Raw genomic sequence first — 16,935 nt, 5'->3', positions numbered from 1 at the left:
CCATATGAGATTGCAGCTCAAAACCATTCACCGAGCGGGGTGGCGCAGTGGTTAGACACTGGACTCGCATTCGGGAGGACGACGGTTCAATCCCGCGTCTGGCCATCCTGATTTAGGTTTTCCGTGATTTCCCTAAATCACTTCAGGCAAATGCCGGGATGGTTCCTCTGAAAGGGCACGGCCGACTTCCTTCCCAATCCTTCCCTAATCCGATGAGACCGATGACCACGCTGTCTGGTCTCCTTCCCCAAAACCAACCAACCAACCAACCAAAACCATTCAGACATTTTAAGGCTGTGGGAAAAAAAAAAAAAAAAACCATTTCTTCTGTAATTTTTCTGCAGTGAAACTAATTATCTTTTAGCAAGTAAATTTAACTTTGCAACTATTTTGGAAAGCCAAATGTTTAGACAGTTGATAAACGCTCTTATAGTCTTATTATTGACATATACTAAGATACAAATATTCTCAGGCCTCCAGTACTTCCATTTAAGAAGCTGACAGTAGAACTGCTATGCTATTTTACAATTGGCAGGAATACAGTAATTGTTTTGTTTCTGTCCTTGTGTTTGCTAACTGCAAGTTTAATAGTGAATTCTACAACGTGTAAGAGCCGAAACAGAAAATTGTGCATATCAGCACTTACACTGGAATAAATTATACAGAGGACCAGTCAAAACTAAGTGTCATTTAGTTTGTTGCTAATTAAGGGGATAGGAATATTTGAAACAGGAATGCATTTTACTGACGACTTAAAAAGGACGTAAGGTGGAATCTGGGTGTTGAGTTTAAACATAGACCAATAAAAAAATCATAGAACAAAACTAAAAGATACAACAAAAGGCTGAGACAAAAACCTCCTGTAGGGAGGTAGGGAATAACATGCACATTTCAGATGACATGACATGATTAGATTATGAACTGTGCAGTGAAACAGACATTAAAAAATGAACAGTTGGTGATTTATATTTGTGTGTTAGTGTGGTATCAACGGTATGCTGTGCACGGTGAATGTCTTACTGCAACTCTCATGAAAAAAAAGCTTTGCCTGTTGTTATTTTCATCGTAGATTGAAATGCAACATAGTACTATAGCAAAGCTTCATATCAATCATGATTTAGTTAGAACACAGTTGACAGTTTATGTCTAATGACCAACTGACAGAATTGTTATTACTCACTATTTCATGCTGAGTTCATTTAACAATTTATTTATTTTTCATATAGTGTTCTTTAGAACTCATTAGACGTCAGTGCGCAACGCCCACTTGCAGACAGCAGGTGGCGGTGTGTCGAGGGTGGGAGGCGTGGAAACCAGTGCAGCCATTGTTGTTATGCAGAAACAGAGCAATTTATCAGATATCTGAAAGGGCACGATCATTGGCTTTTGGGTCAAGAGTGGAAGCATTTCTGAAATGGCTAAGTTTGTAAACTCTTTGCATGCTGCACTGGTTAAACTATACCATGCGTGTCAAAATGGTACTCTCTACAACTACTGCTGTGCACCAGAGGCCAGAGATGACTGGGGTGAAAGACAGATGTGGAGATTTGTATGGCTGAATAGATGTCTTACTATTTGTCAATTGACTACCCAGATGAACCAAGAGGCTACCAAATGTCTCCTCAATGACCTTTAGTGAACATTGCTGTGAATGGGCCTCCACAGCAGGCTCTTTGTTGGTGCACTAACACCGACTACTGTTCATTGATGATGCAGGCTGGAATTTGCATGCCAATACTGCAAATGGATGTCCACTAAGTGCTGACAGGTAGCCTTTCCAGATGACTCAAGTTATATCTTCCTTCGGACAGATGGCTGTTGCCATGTATGACACAAAACGTCTGAAAGCAAACACTGTGCAACAAGCACTGGAAGGGTCTAGGCTGGAGGTGCGATCATTGTGCATGATAGCATCTACCAGCAGGACAGTGCAGCGTGTGTCTCAGCTTGCAATGTACTTGTGAGGTTCGAAGAGCACCAGCATGAGTTTACTGCACACACCTTGCCTCCAAACTTGGCTCAGGGGAAAAAATCAGGTAAGTCAACTTTATTCAAAATTTGAGTTAGTGCTACAGCTCAGTTCAGAATGACCATGAGAGGCTAAAACTGGAAGAAAACTAAGTGAGCCCAAAGATGTGAGGAATCAAAGTTTTGCTGTATGGGGAAAGAATCATGCAAGTCGGTTTTTCAGTGGAAAGAAACAGGCGAGTCATTTGGTCACAAAAGAGCAGAGAAAATAGATTTCTGATGCAATCTCTTCCCCCAATACATTGGAAACATGGAAAAACAAAAAGGTTCCCGTCCGCATAACTTTTCCAAATATAGCTACTAACAACTTCTGATATAGTCATTCAATATCCATGTTCTTACAAGAGACAAATCCTTTTTTTATGTTTATTTTGAATACATTGCGAATAAGACCATAAATGAAGTGAGGTCATTCCTTCCTCCCACATGCCTTGAATGAGGACGTTGAAGAGCTGTATACAGGGTGTTCCAGGAAGAATGGTCAATATTCAGGGATATCACAAGAACAATCACATAAAGCTAAAAAATTCTAGTAAACATGGATTCTAAAATACATACTGATACCTTAAGAGCTATGAGCATTTCTTCAGTAGAAGTGTTTCACACTAGTGAAGATGGACTCGTGCTCATAATTCATAAGATAGGCACTTCAGAGCACACATTTACTAGCCTTTTTTGCTCTGAATGATTGTTCGTCCTGGGACCCCCCTTTACATTTTGTGATTCTGCTGCTGGTCAAAATATATACTTAAGTTTTCACCTTCATTAATTATGTAACTCTCAATCAAATTTGTGGCCTGAAGATCAAAATCACATTCCCAGTGTTGGACCATTTAAACTTATAGTGCAAAGATTTCAAGGTAATGATCGAAGCATCCAGATATAAGCCATCTCCTCCGACTTTGATCACTGTTAATGAAGAAATCTTAAACTGTTGGTCTCAAAGTATGAAAAATGCCTTTTCAAAACTCAGTCTACTAAGGTAATGTCATCTGAATCCAGCCACTACCATATGCTTAAATATCAAACAACTTATGTAAACTGACACAAGCACACCATTTCTACTGTCAACCAACGGGTGGACTGTTTGATCTGCTTATAACTATATAACTTCAAAACTCCTCACTTCTCTAGTGTTGACAATTACATTGTTCTCTACCCCATTTATAGTTAAAGTGTAGTTGTTCCACTCAAAATGCAATTTTACCTTGGTTTAGGTTCAGGTATTGTATTTGACAGGACTAAAGTTCAGTCCCTGCCTGGTCATACAATAATTTCTGTATAAAGGCTCTTTTGGCAGTGCTAGTTGAATCAGATAACTTTGCATATGGTATGAAAGGAGATGCAAGATAAACATCCAGCAAGGTAACTGAATTTCTGCACCGCAGCGAGCTGCAGTCAATTAGTCTTGCCCACTGTGTGTGTACTCAAACAAACAAATACCAGAAAAGAGCAACAGTTTGTAGTTGTCATTTTTTCATCTTTAAAGTGTTGTGTACTTCCACCCGTCATTTGTTGATCAGCAGCGATCAGCAAACTTGGGTAAATTTTCAATCTCTTTGAAAATAATTCTCAACTCTGAATAGCAGCTGACGAAATGAGACAATGTGCAATAAGTTTATCACAGGAAACTGATTTCTTAACAGATCATTCTTAAAGACACAGTAATTAAAATACGGTGAATCTGACAAATACCTATAGCTTTTGCTTGGCCTACAAAAGAAATGTAGACTTCCATCAACATGAAATTTGTTTTTGCTATATAGTCAATACGATTGCAGAGCTCAGAGGTGGTAATGAGACATTTAACTGCATGTAAATATTTTTATTAGAAATACACACACAATACAAAATAAATAACTCTTCTTAAATATACTCTGTAAAAATATTAAATAACACCGTAAAAAAGTCAACAGCAAATCATTAACATCCTTAGCACAAAAACTCCTTGATCAGTGCATAGCATTTTTATAATTATTATTGCAGCTCTAGTGTTAAGTATAATTTGTAATAAAATACAGATATTAAGTTTTAAGGCTGTGATAAGCTGAATGTGGTTGTCAATAAGCACCATTTATTGCACTACACTGCTTGGTATTTACATGACCAAATTCTTTGTAATGGTCACAACCATACAAAATGCATGTTTCAAGAATCATCATTAAAATAAAAGTAGTACACTGACTTGTGTCATACAGTGTTCCACGCTGTAGGGCAAACTTATTTAGCAAAGAGTATACTGTCTTGATGGGATTACAAAAGGTCCTGGTGGCACATATATATAAAATGTAAGTTATAGAAAATTAAGTGGTTATTAATACTGACAAATAAGTTTAAAAAGATTAGAAGTTTATGCCTTTACTACTGGAATTAATACAAGTAAGGCTTGAAAAGGGACTATTCTCTCTGAAAGGCCCAAGACATATAGATAGAAAAACTGTATAGTATAGCACAAACTGTTAGGGAGAATATGAATTAACAATTCAAAATGAATAGTTCATATCCTAAACAATTTCCTAAATCAAAGTAGCATGCACAGTGTAATCTTAAATACAGCAAAACTATAGCTTTGAAGCATAATGAGATGGTAATTATGCTACAACAATCCAATACTATTATTGCTTTGTTTATAAATAATGTATCTATTAACAGACTGAAATAAATGAGAGAAAAGTAATAATTCATTTATCAAATACAAAGGCTACAAGTTTCTTGCAACTCTGTATCTATTAAAGCGCTGAGGACTAGCACATGAAAAGTTTGTAATCAATCACTCACTATTAATAAACACACCACATTAATATGAGAAGCATGACACGGGAAAACAAAAAATTTTACATTATGAGATCATCACATGAAAATTTTGTACTTATTTGGAAAACGGGGCAATGTTAACTTCGTATTGCTTTGGTGTTTTAAGTATTACACCTCAATTTGTGAAAACATATGTGGTTTTTACATATGTACTGACAATTGCCAATCCTTTTCAATGGTTAAAGACCATTGGGAGAATGGGTATATTTATTTGTCTCTTCACTATCTCATATAACTTAACTCTCTTCCAATAATTACTGTAAACATTCTCGAAATGAAAGTTATAATATTACGTCTAGATAACACAATGGTAAGCATTTCTGAAAATATGTGCTATTATTCTTCATTGGGTAACCTTATTCAAACAGTGCTAAGAGAGTGTAATTTATGCAATAGTAAGTCACCACAAAAATGGATGCACACCAACTGATGTTTCTGGTTTTATACGCTTATCAGCAGAATCCATTTGTTATTTTTTGTATAAATTAGCAGCCAGGTTTACACAAAACCTGTAACACGGAGGAATACGATTAGGTGTTTAACAAGTAATACTCAATATATATGTCAACAATGGTTATCATAAATATTTTGTTTGGCATTGTCAGAAATTTCCTGCATAACATTCCATCAATATGATTTTCATGATAAAAATTTAACCAATCAAACAATGGAAAATCTGGGATGGAATTAAAACCAGTGTGAAATGGATAGATTATCACAGAAAAGCAGCTTTAAGTGGCATACAGATGTATTGAAAAAAAGAACTGTTTGATATTATTTAGCTGCCAGACTAAAACCTTCATCAGCTGTAATGTTGTGCAAGTTGCAAGGGCAATCTGCTTGATCCAAAAAGGATAGACTTTCGGTTCTGGTGCTGCGGATAACAATGCCTCTCACTGTGTCACCCATTTGTTGTGGACACGCTAAATGGTGACAGGTCAGTACACGAGACAAGCTGGACATGTTCACCAACGCATTACAGCCCCATAAGAAGACCGATATCTGGCCCTCTCTGCAGGTCGTCCTGTTTAACCACAGACTCTCCAACAACTCTCGTGGGTTCTCATTTGAAGAATGGGAACGGATAACACAGGGTGGCCTCATCAGACTTACACAGAGCATACATATTACTGAAGCTCACAAAGTCCAATTAAAAGCACTCAGGATGATGGAATGAATGATTGTTTCCAATTTTTATCAATGTCTGTCAGATGTTTCAGTTCTTTTTATGTAAATGATTGATGTTTTGTTGTGTACTTAATCTGTGAAAGGTAAATATAAGTTGGTATGGTACCCAGCCCTCAATTATTGCTCAATGGAGTATGACAGACACCCAAAGTCATGTATCCCTAATTCTTTTGAGCAGTGTATATTCCAAAGTGAGTTTCCCCCTGTGCAGTTCAGAAAATGTTAGTGGAAAATGTCCTGGTGGCATAGACTGTGAAGTATGCTCAGTTTAGCTGCAGCCATTCATGTGGACAGGCAGCCTGATGTTACTGATACTTGATTTATGGAAATGAGGCCATGGTCCAAGGCATAATCCTCTGCCTAACATTTTGTCTTCCATTGCTGGAAACATAATCAGAGGTTCTAACAACTCAGAAAGCTGTTACAGACTCTAACAATCTCAGCAAGCCAAACTGTTTATATGTATCCATGCATTGGTTGGTTCTTAACATCATCAGATTGCTGCTTAAGATTTCAGAGTTGTGCTGACATTTGCTATGGAGTTAGTAGTAGGGAGTAACTGGTAGCTGTTTCACTATGCCCTAAGGCCCACAACTCCTCTTAATTTCAGCCCTCCTTTTCTGTTGAAACTGTTCTTGAGCTTTTGAATTTCTATGGACAGTATAAATCCTAGTGCAGTAAATCTTGCTAAAACCACATTGTCAGAGAAACCAGTTTGGTTGTTTCCTGCTCCTAGTTTGTGATCTGCTGCTGTTGATTTATCCACACTGCCTAGGTGACAATAGCTCTTGTGTACCTTAAGGCAAGTGTCAATGCTTCTTTTTGTAGTTCCTGTGTACAACTGGCTGCAAGTGCATGGGATTTTATATACTCCTGCTGTGGCAAGTGGCAGGCAGAGGTCTTTTGCAGTGTCCAATCTTGTTGGTTTAAAGACAATATCAATACCATGTTTTCTGAGTACTTTGCTGATGTTATCTGTGATAGGTTTTATAAATGGAAGGAGACCTTTCCTTTTAATTGCTTCTATTAGAAGTTCTAGACATATTAGAAGGACATTGTTAGATGATTGTGCTCGTCCTCCAAGCACTGTGACTCACAGATTCTTTCAACTCAGACCACTAACGTTTTGATCACTCCTCCTTTCTAATTGGTGCGATGATGGGTAATTTTTGTGGAGGTAGCTATCCAAGTGAGTAGGTTTTTTGTAGACGTTGTGCCCTAAGTTCTGTCAGGTCTTCTAATTACCCACACACCAAAAATGAAATTTGACCATCTTTCTCTTTTTCTACACTGAAAGTTATATTATAATTAACATTAGCCAGGAAGTTTCATTATCCAGAAAATTTAGAAGTTCAGAGAGTTCTTTTTGTCGATGAGCCCATATACAGAAAGTATCATCCACATACTGAAGCCAATGTGAGCATTTCTTCTTCGTTGTCTGAAGGGCTGCTGCTTCAAATTTTTCATATAAAAATTAATTACAACTGTGCTGAATGGGTTCTCCATAGCCACACTATCAGTCTGCTCACTGAATTTGTCATCCCACTGAAAGTAAGGTGAAGTGAGACAATTTTTAGAGAGATCTATCATATCCCTTGTGAAAATAATTTCCAACTGCAACATCTACATACTTTAAACCAACAAGAAAGGTGATCGAATATTTGAACACTGCAAGGGACCTCCACATGCTATTTGCCACCTAAGGAGTATATAAAATCCCATGCTTTTGTGGTCAAGTGTGCATAGGAACTACAAAAAGAAGCACTAACCCCCACCTCAAGGAACACATCAGAAACTGAGTGCTTCTCACTGTAAACTCAACATCATTCAAATCTATGCCACTACTGCTGCAGCACTGGATGAGGAGATAGGGGAATTCTATGAGCAACTGGAACAAGTCCTTTGTAAGATTCCTAACAAAGAACAGGCATTAATTCAAGAAAGAGTGAAATGACTAAGGCAGATACATACTAGATTTCTGCTTGAGTAACGGCTTGACTGTCTGTAACACTAAGTTCCATCATCACCCAAGATGACTGTACATTTGGATATCATGTGGTGATAGATTTAGAAACCACACTGACTTCACCCTGGTGTGAAGACACTGGAAGACCTTGGCCTTGGACTGTTCGACCTTCCCTGGAGCTGACTGTGGAAGTGATGATCTGCTGTCAATGAAAATGTGTCAACATCAGAATGACAACAGAGTGCAAAACATCCTTGGATATCACAGTCCACATTACAGATAAGTAAACAGAGAAGCATCCTGAAATAAACGAATCCACACCACCCAGGATGAAGACAGGTATAAGAACATTTGCGGAGAAATACAATGGAATTGCATAAAGGACAAACCACACTTCATTCAGGGTATCTCTGATGAGATAGAACATCACAAGCACAATTAAGTATGTGATCTCTTCACGAAACTTAACAGCATCAGCAGTAAAATTAATCCTTGTATGTGGGTGGTAGACGATCAGAACAGCAACTCTATCGGAGACAAGGAAGATACTGTGATAAGGTGTTGTATTCTGGGATTAATAACAGTACGGAAAGTCAAGCAGTTAATCAAATTACATCTGGAGATCTACAAATCCCCTGTCCTACACAATATATCTGGTGAGGCAATCAAAGAACTGGAGTAGAAAGGTGTTGATGTTCTGCATTCAATATGTACAAGAATATGGGAAAATGGGGAGTGGCCAGAAGACTGGCTGAAGTCTCTCTTCATCTTCCTACCCTACAATTATCAAACAACTGCTCTCATATTCCACACAAGCAAAATTTTTCTCCACACACCAGTGTTTGAAGCCATACATTCGATCTGAGATATCCACAGAACAAGCAGGTTCTGTTGAAGGAAACAGAACTTTTGTACAGATTCTCACCATATGACAAATAATTGAGAAATCGTGAGAGTTCTGTGTTCCTGTCTTCATCTGATTTCTTGACTACAGGAAAGCCATTGACTGTGTTGTCTGGAAAAAGTTGTGGCTGCTGTTGCAGATTTCGGTGTCCACACTTGACAGCTTTGATCGGAAGTCTATACAATAATCAGTTCACAGCTGTGAAGACAAGTACTGGCACAAGTGATTCCTTCAGTGTATCACAACGAGTCAGGACAGGGCTGCATTCTGTCCCCCCAAACTGTACATCATTTATGCAGAACATGCCAATATGAATGCTCTTCGTGGTTGGACTAAAGGAATCTCAATTTATGGTAGAACTGTTAACAACCTCCATTTTTTGCTGACAACACTGCTTTTAGCCAGCAGTGAGAATGAACTTGCTGAGCTACTAACATTGGTCTACCATATGTATTCGACCTCAATCTCAGCAAGTCCAAACCCCTGGTTTTGCACTTCAACATACAGTGTTTTGGTAGATGATTTTGTATCTCGTATTAATGTTTCAAAATAACAAAGTATTATGTTACCAGCACTAATATTGTATAATGTAATAACCATTTGAATGCCCTACTGTCGGTTTTATTAAATTAATTACAGTGTAAAGTGTTCATTTATTTATTTATTTTACTAAATCAATTCAATATAGCAGTAATTTGCACAAATATTTCACTTTTTTAATGTTAAGAAAAGTGTCCTGAAATGTCCCAGTTTACGATCACAAATTATGGTCATTTTTAGTTAATTTTAGAGAAATGTCCTTGTTTGCTAGCAACAAATTCTGGCAACCCTAGTCTTGCATCTAGGTTTATTGCAGGGATATGAGCCCTGGAGCAAAAGGTTTGGAGCAGAGGTGGATTAGGGACAGACAAGGATACTGCATAGGTTGAATGGATGGCAGAATACCACCATGGGAGGGATGCAGAAAATCATTTCCTGGCATGGCAAGAGGTAGTCACAGCCCTGACAGAGAACATGTTTCAGTCACTTCTATCTGCGTGGGGGGAGGGGGGGGGGGCAGAGGGATGGTAAGTGATTGGGGACACAAGGCATGAGAGATCTGTTTCTGGACAAGGTGGGGAAGGTAATTTTGGTCTGTGCAGGTCTCAGTGAGGCACTAGGCGTATCTGGGGATGGAGTGTGTGCCACTACAAACATGACAACCACAAGTGGCTAGGCTGTATGAAGGGTGCTTCATGGTGGGGAATGGGTGGCAATTGTTGAAGTTGAGCCATTGTTCATGGTTGGTAGGTCTGATGTTGTTGGGTTAAGGAGGACAAGGCGGCGTGAAGAGGGGAGAAGGTTTGAGGTTCTGGAGTGATGTGGATAGGGTATCCTCACCCTCAGTTCATATGAAGAAGATGTTATCAGTTAAACTGAACCAAGTAAGAGGTTTGGGTTTCAGGTTGGTTAAGAAAGATTCCTCTAGATGGTCCCTGAATTAGGATGGCGCCATGTGGATCCCCATTGCTGTATCACAGACTTGTTGGTAGGTGATGTCTTCCAAGGAGAAGTGATCACGGGTGAGGATATAGTTGGTCATGGTGACGAGGAAGGTGGCTGTAGATGTGAAGTCAGTTGGGTGTGGGGAAAGGTACTAGGTGAAGTGCAACAAAATACACGTGGTTCACGCAGGACCAGGACAACACACAAAGGGAGGTACTGAGATCAAGTTTAGTCCAGGAATAATTATATCAGTAGGTAAAATGTGACACATCTGGTACTGAACCTACCATGTTATTCCTCCTTGGCCCCACCCCAAGCCCCTTCTGTACCCTACAATACCTATCTCAGCAAAGATAGCTGTTTACCTCAAACACAGTGGCAGTTGGGTGTTAGTGCCTGGAAACAACAGTGCTTGTGTGTGTGTGTGTGTGTGTGTGTGTGGGGGGGGGGGGGGGGGGGACATGCTCATATTTCGTGTACATCTGATGAAGGACAGTCTGGTAGTTAAATAATACATAGCAGGATTTTTTTCAGTTTGTCATCCACTCAAATTCAACCGACATTAAACAGGAATTTCTCCCAATATAAACAAGTTAAAAAAATGGCAGAATGGAATGCATGGAGCTGTAACATGGAAAAACTGCTGATAAAATACTGACATCATGTTGCTTGTTTAAAAGCTAATAAATAAAAAATCATACTATTAGTTGATAAGCTAATACACATATTTAATGAAACCAATTTATTAATTCTGAGCACATTTTCATCCAGAAAGAAAGTTCCTTGAAGGTTTTTTGATAGAAAGCAGAAAAGGTGAAAATCTGAGGGTGCAAAATCAGGTGAATGGGTGGGTGGGAATGATTTCCCAATCCACCTCTGTATAGCGTTTTCTGTCACTCTAGCAGAATGTGGGCAGACATTATTGAGGAGTAGCATCACTTCACACAGTCTTCCTGGTCGATGTTCTCGGATCATGTCTGCAAGACATCTCAGTTGTTGACAATAAATGTCAGTAGTGATGGTTACGCTTTGGGGAAGCAATTCATAGTACACCCCACCACTGTTGTCCCACCAGATGCGTAACATTATCTTTTGTGGACAGTTTTATGGAGAGTTTGGGCTCAACCATTCCTTTCTTTTCCTATCATTCCTTGCTACCAGTAATGATACAGGACAGGAATGGTCAGAGTTGCTCACAAGCCAACTGATGATGAGCAAGCAGATATGCACATATGGCCAATTGCTGATTTTTGTGACTTTGGCTTAGGGCATGTGGCACCCATATACCCGATTTTTGAACCTTTCTCATTGCATGCAAATGTCACTCAATACTGGAATAGTCACATTTCATCACATCTGCCATTTCTCGAGTAAACTGACATGGATCATTGTGGTTTAATGTGTTCAAACAATCTTCTTCAAACCCTGAAGGTCCCGCTGAACATGGAGAGTCACTAACGTCAAAATAATCCTGCTTAAAACGATTTTCATGCCATGCTCAGTTCAATGGCATTATCCCCATACACAGAACAAATGTTTCCAGTTTCCTCTGCTATTGTCATCCCTCTATTAAAATCAAACATAATGTATCAGAAATGTTCCAGTTTCTCTATTCTAGTGCCCACTGCTCCGCTCACTATTCCAAATGACAATATGTAAATCAAATAGCAACAGTGAACTACAAATAAATCATGACAATCGATAAATAAACCCACAGCAACTGGAATACCAATGTCCAAAACAAAAATGCTACAAATTTATGCACCAACCTAATATAATGTTTTCCAGTTATATTTGCTCATAAGTGTTTTGCTTTACTTCTGAAGAACCTCTGTCAAATATGAAAAATAATCAGATTTAAAAACTGACATTAGTAATGTAAAAGATTACATGCTGCTTTCACTGCAAGCATGTCTGTGTGTGATTAGTACTAGATACTGTGGCACTATTAATATGACTGTCACTGCTTAAACAGAATTTAGCGTCATCACTGTATCCCCACAAATATTGTTTGTAACAAAAGACTGAATAGTCTGGCATCTGGGAGATTATATTGGTCTCAATTTCTGGATAAGATGCATAACTTTAGATCAAGTAATTTCCATTAACACTATTTAACGTAAGAGTGTATCTGACAGAGCTCAAAGCTTCCATTTTCTACATAGGTGGTGACAACCAATTTGCAAACTTTATCACACTTCAGTGACATGTTGTGTGCTTAACTGAAGCACATGGGAAGGTTCTTAATTTATTATTTAATTAATTATTGTCAATTTACTCATGAGATAAGGAACAGAACCTATAACATTCATATCAGTTACTGTGCCTTCCCTTCACCTAATAGAGTAATGTGTTTGGAAGATAATGGTCAAGGATACAGCTAGACAGTAGAAGCAACCAATATGAATTGCAAGGACAGCAGAATATAAGATTTTTAGGTCTGCAGAGGCATTAAGTACAACAGAGTTTTAGTGAGAGTGGCTAACTGTAGAGCAAGTTTGCTGCCAGTAAAATCACTGAGAGTGAAATCATATTTTAGCTGCATCAAGACTTTGTGAGACTGGTACATGTTTGAAGTCATGGGTTCAGGTGCATATTCTGAGGCCATGGAAGTGTTTGCAGAACTAGCACTCCTGGAAGAAAAGATATTGAGGAGACATGGCTTAGCCACAGCCTGGGAGATGTTTCCAGAATGAGATGTTCGGAGTGTGCACTGATATGAAACTTCCTGGCAGATTAAAGCTGTGTTCTGGACCGAGACTCAAACTCGGGACCTTTGCCTTTTGCAGGCAAGTGCTCTACCAGCTGTGAGGATGGGGCATGAGTCTTGCTTGGGTAGCTCAAATGGTAGAGCACTTGCCTGTGAAAGGCAAAGGTCCTGAGTTCGAGTCATGGTCCAGCACACAGTTTTAATCTGCCAGGAAGATTCATATTAGCACACACTACGCTGCAGAGTGATAATCTCATTATGGTCTACCTAGTCACTCATCGACGAATTTGATGTGACAGTAGAAGACAGAATATGAAAGCTGGAACCTTAAATTTAACATTTGAAAAATCATTCACACAAGAGGAACATATGGACATGCCACTGTTTGTCTGTCTTACAGACTCCCTTATGGAGGACACAGAGCATTTCCAGTGTTGAGAAAGAAGCAACTGAAAGAGTCGAAGACAAAGAGGTGACCACATCCAGATAAAATCCCAATTCGGGTTTACAGAGAGTACTCCACGACTTGGTCCCTTACTTAGTGTGCATTTATCGTGAATCTCTCACCCACTGCAAAGTTCTAAGTGACTGGAAAAAAGTGCAGATGACTCCTGGATATAAGAAGGGTAAAGAATGAACCTGCAAAATTACAGACCAACATTTTTAACACTGGTTGGCTGCAGAATTCTTTAACATATTCTCAGTCCGAATATAATAAATTTCCTTGAGGCAGAAAAGCTTTAATCCACAAGTCAGCACAGATTTAAAAACCACTGCTCACGTGAAATTCAGCCTGTCCTTTTCTCACGATATCCTGTGAACTGAGGATGCAGGTTAACAGATAGATTCAATATTCCGAGGTCTCTGGAAAGCATTTGACATGGTGCCCCAGTGCAGACTGTTAACAAAGGTCCAAGCATATGAAATAGGTTCCCAGATATGTGAGTGACTCAAAGACTTCTTAAATAATAGAACCCTTCTTAAATAATAGAACCCATTATATTGTCCTTGAAGGCGAGTGTTCATAAGAGACAAGGGTATCATCAGAAGTACCCCAGGCACATAAATTATCTCATGGATACATTGAGCAGCAATCTGCAACTGTTTACCGATGGTGCTGTAATGTATGGGAAAGTATCACTGTTGAGTGACCGCAGAAGGATACAGAATGACTTACATAGAATTTCTATTTGGTATGATGCAGAAAAGTGTTAGTTAATGCAGAAGAGTAGGAAAGGCAATCCTGTAATATTTGAATACATTGTTAGTGATGTGCTGCTTCACAAAGCCAGATCAGTTAAATATCTACGTGTAATGTTGCAAAGTAATATGAAATGGATGGAGCATGTACTGATGGCAATAGGGAAAGTGAATGGTAGACATTGGTTTATTAATACAGCTGTAGAAAAATGTAGCTCACCTACAGAGGAGACTACATACAGAACATTTGTATGGCCTGTTCTTGAGTATTGTACGAGTGTCTGTGATCCCCACCATGGCAAATTAAAGAAAGACATCAAAACAATTGAGACCCTACACTGGCTTGTGGAGTATGGATGTAGAAGTAGAATGATTTTTTGGTGTGCAAGGGATGACACCTATGAAATGCAGGTACTCTTGACAGTTATTGGGTGTGTTATGGACAGAGGTATGGCTGGAATCCTCAGAGAGAGATGGAGGTCAACATCCAAGAAGGTGGCATGTTTGGCTGGAGAGGAACGTGCAGCAGTTGGAAGAGATGATGTTAACGCTGTGGAGGAGTGATGATAGGGTCCAAATCATGAAGATATCATCAATGAACCTGAACCAAACAAGTGTTTTGGAGGACAGGAAGATTTCCTCCAGATGACCCATAAACAGGCTGGCATAGGTGATGTGTTGTGGATGTGCCAATGATCATGCCACGGATTTGTATGTGTATCTCCCCTTCAAAGGAGAATTAGTACTGATGAGGATGTACTTGGGTATATAGTGAATATGGTGGTGGGTTTGGGTTTGGAAGGAATTTGGGAGAGGTTTGTTTGGTAGCTACAAGGCCTTGGTTACAGGGAAAGCTGATGTATAGGGAGGTGGTATCAACAGTGATGAATGGGAGTCCAGGAGTTAATGGAGTGAGGATGGTTGAGAGTCACTAAAGGACGTGGTTCATGACTTTAATATGGGAAGCTATGCTTTTGGGCAACTGGTTGGTGATGTTCGCCACCAACAAATTCTTTCAGTAGGAACACAGTATCACCAACAATGGGGCGTCCAAGAGTGTTGTGGGTATATGTATAGGGGGCATTAAGAAAGAGAGACGAGATGGATTCTGGGATGAGCCTGAGGATTTGAGTAGGAGATTGCACTGGACTTCTGTGATGGGATCACTAGGGCAAGGCAAGGCTTGTAGGTGGAGGAATCAGTGGACAGACTCGTTTAGTCAGATAATCACTGAGATTCATTAGGATAGTGGTGGAGCTTTTGTCTGCAGGGATTCATCAGGATAGTGGTGGAGCTTTTGTCTGCAGGGACGATGGTTAAATCAGGACCTGTCTTGAAGTTATGGGTGGCTGTTCTTTCCTACATTGTGAGTTTCGTGTTCCATTGAAGGAATGTGGGAGAAGAGAGTGAGGCCAAGTTGGAGGGATTGGTGGCAATAAAGTTTTCCAGCGCAGGGATCAGGAAATGAAGAGTGGGTGTTTGATGAGTCTGGGGATCAAGGTGAGGCCTTTAGATAGGGCTGAAACTTGCATAGGTCGATTTTTTTTTTTTTTTTTTGTGGGATAGGTTGGTTACAGTGTTTTTAGTTTGTTAAAATTCTTGGGTTTGTGGGGTGTTGGGAGTGACCTTTATGGGACGTGGTGGGCAGAAAAAGTCAGCAAGCCAGGTTCTGGGTGCTAAAAAGGTTTGACGAGGGGCTTCACTAGGGTAGACTAGGTATTTTATGGGTAGTGGTGTTCCAAGATGAGATTAAGATTTCAATAAATTTGAAAACTTCTGGAAGTGGTTGTCTGAAGTCCTCTTCCAGGTGTTGGAGGGCAAGGGATTCAATTTGGGAGATAAAGTGTAGGTAGTTCAGGTTGCACAGTAACATTATTTTGTAGAGGGAGAAAGGTGGTTGAGGGATGTCTGCACCATGAAAATTTGTTTCTACAGTATCAGATTAATGACGGATATGAATTGGCAGAATCTGAAGATTTTAAGGTCATTGTGAAAGAAGGAGTGGTTACTAGACAGGGAAAATTTTATGGTTAGGCCATTGGGGGAGGAAGGGGAGAGGAGAAGGGGAGTCCATGGCTTAGGCAGTCTTTAGGGAACAGAATTTGGGACTTTGTTTCAGCTATTGATAGGGATATTTTTCTTTAAAGTATGCATGAACATTATAGGGGAATATTGGCAATAAAACTGGATGGTATTGATGAGAGGGAAAAAGAAAAAACACAAAGTAAACATGTACAACAGAGATGGGACATGGACAAGTGAATACATTGCACAGCAGTAAAGGAATCTACGGATAACAGTTTGAGAGTTTGATAAGTTAAAATGCAGGAGAAAATTGTACTGTGGTGGCTCTGTGTTGTGTTGATATTTGTTTGTGACAATTGTGTATAGGAAAATAATTTGCTTCATGTGAAATGATGACAAGAGTAATGTGGAGAAGAGGGGTAGATAGCCTAGGAAATAAAATGCTCCACTACCTCATGTGATTTGATGACAAGAGCAATATGAGGAGGAGAGGAAGAAAAGTGAGAAGGAAAATATAGGGAAAGATATAGATGGACAGGAGGAGATAAACAGGGCTTTCCATTATGATAACAATGAGGACTGGTATTTGTGCTTCAAATGGCTGCAATAGCATTT

At 39.3% G+C, this 16,935-nt stretch overlaps 1 protein-coding gene across 1 annotated transcript in view; it reads right to left on the bottom strand.

The window, feature by feature from the left end:
• Window positions 1-3,871: 3,871 nt before the first annotated feature.
• LOC126180074 (nurim homolog) overlaps window positions 3,872-16,935 on the bottom strand; it is a 64,624-nt gene continuing 51,560 nt past the window's right edge. Inside the window, exon 6 of the mRNA XM_049924664.1 lies at window positions 3,872-5,351. The gene's annotated coding sequence lies outside the window, so the exon portion shown is untranslated. The remainder of the gene's footprint in view (window positions 5,352-16,935) is intronic.

Source organism: Schistocerca cancellata, chromosome 1, assembly GCF_023864275.1.
Source record: "Schistocerca cancellata isolate TAMUIC-IGC-003103 chromosome 1, iqSchCanc2.1, whole genome shotgun sequence".
Lineage (NCBI taxonomy): Eukaryota > Metazoa > Arthropoda > Insecta > Orthoptera > Acrididae > Schistocerca > Schistocerca cancellata.
Note: the sequence above shows the minus strand (reverse complement) of the source record. Positions and strands in the feature narration are given on the sequence as shown.